The 4,294-nt window shown below is 39.8% G+C and overlaps 1 long non-coding RNA gene across 1 annotated transcript; it reads right to left on the bottom strand.

The window, feature by feature from the left end:
- Positions 1–2,671: 2,671 nt before the first annotated feature.
- LOC127316777 (uncharacterized) lies at positions 2,672–4,062 on the bottom strand. The gene is made up of 2 exons (XR_007860633.1): positions 3,611–4,062; positions 2,672–2,873 (listed from the first exon to the last, which is right to left on the bottom strand). It is a non-coding gene; the product is annotated as an uncharacterized lncRNA (long non-coding RNA).
- Positions 4,063–4,294: the final 232 nt, after the last annotated feature.

Raw genomic sequence — 4,294 nt, 5'->3', positions numbered from 1 at the left:
TATTTCGTTACTAGGATTTCTAAAACCAAAAACAGCAGAAAACAACAACTGGCACTTCGGCATCTTGTTAATAGGTTAGTTCCAGAAAATGCACAAATATGACATAAAGTGTGCATAAAACATGTAGATAACATCAATAATGTGGCATGGAACATAAGAAATTATCGATACGTCGGAGACGTATCACCCTGCCTTTGGAAATCAGTCTTTGAACATCTCGCAGGATTCCTGCATTCCTCATAAAATCAATGCACGGGTAGTAGGAGGATTATACTCCCTCTTCGCGGTTAACTCTCATAACTTGTTGTACCTCCAATTCTTGTTGGTTTAGTGGATGACTATTCCACTCCATTTTCTGAAATTTTTCAACAAACAATATAAAATTTGATTTGGTGTCATATAATTGAAGGAAACTACTATAGGAACTTACTAGAGTACTAAACATGCATCAAAACTAATTTTTACCACTTAGAACAAGCATGCAAGCTCACTAAACATGTTACCTACAGCAGCAAAATATTCAAGATATACTCAACCAAACAAAATTCTACTTGGATAATCGGAGGAGTCACATACCGGAGAGCAAATGTGCCAAATTTCAGACAGAAATCTGGGCTGAGCAAAGAGATCGAGAAATCTTGAGCTCTTGAGCAGAAACGCGAGTGAGAGAAAGTGAGTACGAGTTTTTTCGGGAAAGAGAGTGCAATGAGTGAAAGAGATGATGAAGTGGGGCAAGGGGGGCCCCACACAACAGGGTGGCGCGCCCCCCTTCCAGGCCGCGCCGGCCTGTGGGGTGCCACCCTGGGGTGCCCCACTGGTCATCCCCAGGTGCTCCCAGGTGCCTCTTCGAAAAATAAGACCAGCGGTATAATTTTTGTGAATTTTTGAAAACTTTGAAAAACGCACATTTCTGGGAATTAAATTTATTATTACTGGGCAGAAAAAGATTTGCAAACCTCTAAACAACTAAAGAATCTTGCAAAATAAGTAGTGCTACAGCAAGTAAAACAAATGGAGGAAGAAAGAAATGTTGTTTAGCTCTTCTATGCATATAAAATATATTTGTTAACAAGGTTGATCAAGTCTTGCCATCAAATAAATCTTACATGTCATAGGAAGAAATAAACCTCAAATCAATCATGTTACCTTATATTGTATTGATATGGATCCAATCACAAGAGTTTGATATTCTTCTTTTGGCTCATATATTGGACAATCAATAGTTCCCACTTTGATAGTTCTCACATTAGAAATGGTATTAACTCCACATACTTTATCAATCCTCTTGGGAAAATAAACGGTATGCTCCTTATCATCGACATTGAAAGTGACTTTTCCTTTATTGCAATCAATAACAGCCCCTGCGGTGTTAAGAAAAGGTTTCCCAAGAATAATAGACATATTATCATCTTCAGGCATTTCCAACACAACAAAATCAGTTAATATCAAGCAGTTATTAGTAACTTGAACAGGAACATCCTCACATATACCAACAGGAATAGCAGTAGATTTATCAGCCATTTGCAAAGATATATCAGTCGGTATCAACTTATCTAAATAAAGTCTCTTATAAAGAGAAAAAGGCATAACAATAACACCCGCTCCCAAATCACATAGAGCAGTTCTAACATAATTATTCTTAATAGAACAAGGAATAGTTGGTATACCTGGGTCGCCAAGCTTCTTTGGAACCTTGCCATTGAAAGAGTAATTAGCAAGCATAGTGGAAATCTCCTCATTAGGAATTTTCCTTTTGTTAGTGACAATATCTTTCATATACTTTGAATAAGGAGGCAATTTAATAGCATCAGTCAAAGGGATTTGCAAAAACAAGGGTTTCATCCAATCACAAAATTTATTATAGTGTTCCTCTTCCTTTGATTTTAGTTTCTTAGCAGGAAAATGCATTTGCTTTTGAACCCAAGGTTCTCTTTCATTACCATGTTTCTTAGAAATAAAATCTTCTTTGGTATACTTTTTATTTTTAGCATGCTTTTCAGGTTCTTCTTCAACCTCTTCTTTATCAGAAGCATCATTCTTATCATTATCTTTATCATGTTCATTACCACTTTCAGTTTCAGCATCAGAAATAGAAATACTATTAGGATCATTAACAGGTTCAGAGGATTCTACAACATTTTTATGTTTCTTTTTCTTTTTCTTAGAAGGAGCACTAGTTTCAGTTCGTTGAGAATCTTGTTCAACTCTTTTGGGATGCCCCTCAGGATATAGAGGATCCTGAGTAGAAACACCGCCTCTAGTTGTTACTTCATAAGCGTGTTTTTCTTTAGAATTATTTTTTAACAAGTCATTTTGCACTTTAGGCCTTGTTTGGTGCCAATGTTTTTGTGAGTTTTGAGGGGGGTTTTGAGGGGTGTTTTGGGTGAAAACAACAACCACCCAAAACACTACCCAAAACACTACAAAACCCCTATCATCCAAAACACTTATCAAAACACTTGTTTGGCACACTTGTTTTACAAACCAGTGTATTCAAGTGTATTCAACACAAATGGATAAAAATTCGATCTTTTTTGACATATCACAAGTAAAAATCCAATATTTTTATATTTATTTCGAATTACTTTGTTCTTAGATTTCCACTTCAGTTCCATCAAAAGGTTATGTCCTACAACATTCTACCACTTACTACTTTAATTTGCAGATAACATAACAATCAAGAACTTGTAGAATTCATAAATGCAGCCATTTTCGACTAGACAGAGAGATTGAATTATCCATTGGCACTGAAACTAACTCAGGTTATAATAACATAGTACAAGCTTGTTATTGTTATTATTCACCCCACAAATGACACTCCATAAACTCCAGACTTGAAGCGGGCCATCCATTCACTCCACCGGTTGGAGGACCTGCACATTGTAAAAAAGGAAATGTTTTACTTATCATGAAGAAGTGAATGTGTATGCCCGCGGATTCCAAAAATCCTACAGATAATGAGAATGCTAATATATCAACATAGGTTGATCTTGCAAACACCAATCGAATCAACATATCACTAACCAACGCTCTCAAGCATTATGGTGAATGAATTAGCGCACATAGAGACATGGAAGTGATCAACTGAAGTAGTACATAAAAAAACAAAGGGATCCAACACTGGGTCACAGCAGAATTCTGCTCAATCAAAGGTGCACAGAGACAGGCAACATTGAATACCAGAATATTACTACTGAACATCATAAGCAGTTGTTTCAGTCAGCATAGGTTTCAAATTTTGGCGCAATATAAAGAGATATAGAAAAGAACAGTCGACTAATTGCAGTTCAGAACGGTAACTATCCATGAGCTTATAACTTGGTTTCAGGTTTGGTGTATTGCTAGTTTGTGCCATCCCCTGCTGCTACTGACATCCTAGGAAAGTGGAAACACACAGCACTATCCATCGGTCAAGCCTAACAGTTTGAAGCTAGCCAGCTTAGCTTTTCTGGCAGCAGAGGCATGGTACATCAAGAACCAAGAAACATATCTCACATCAAGAACAACAAGCAGAACCAGATCTCACATCAAGAACCCTAAACCTCACATCAATACCTAGATATCACGGCAAGTACACGAGGAGAGGAGGAGGTAGGTGGATACTACTTACAGAGGTATCCAGCTTGGCCGGAGAAGAGGCGCAGCGAGAAGAGCTCCGTCTCGGCGGCGGAAGGAGCTCTGTGTCGGTCGCTCGCAGGGCCGGAGAAGATGAGGTCTCGACAGGGACCGTCGCTGGTTTGCTGCGGGACGGATTCGGAGACGAGCTTCGACGGCGGCGGCGAGGCTTCGAACGGGCGGCGGCGGCAGCGAGGCTTCGAACGGGCGGCGGCTGCGGTGTAGGCTTCGAGCGTCGCGAGCCCTGCGCCGCCAGCCAAAACGCGAGGGGGGTGGAGCGTCTCGTTTACACGTCAACCCAACGGGTCTTGGGGGGTTTTCTGGGCTCGTACCCGGCCAAAACCGGCCCACCGAATAGCCCACGAGTGTTTTGACGTGTTTTAATTGAGCCCGAAAATTACACCCCAAAACCGGCCCAGCCACCAGCAAAAACACACTCACCGAACGAGGCCTTAGTGAGTTGATCAATTTGAGTTTGAACCATATGAAAATGTTTAACAAGCATCTTAACATCATTGGAGGTTCTCTCCACAATACCATGCAATTCACTAATAGCTCGAGAGTTTTCCATTAAATGATTCTCTACTCTCATATTAGAATTATTTTGCTTAACAATATAATTATCAAACTCATCTAAGCATTGAGCAGGAGGTTTCGAATACGGAATATCTTCCCTAGT

Source organism: Lolium perenne, chromosome 1, assembly GCF_019359855.2.
Source record: "Lolium perenne isolate Kyuss_39 chromosome 1, Kyuss_2.0, whole genome shotgun sequence".
Lineage (NCBI taxonomy): Eukaryota > Viridiplantae > Streptophyta > Magnoliopsida > Poales > Poaceae > Lolium > Lolium perenne.
Note: the sequence above shows the minus strand (reverse complement) of the source record. Positions and strands in the feature narration are given on the sequence as shown.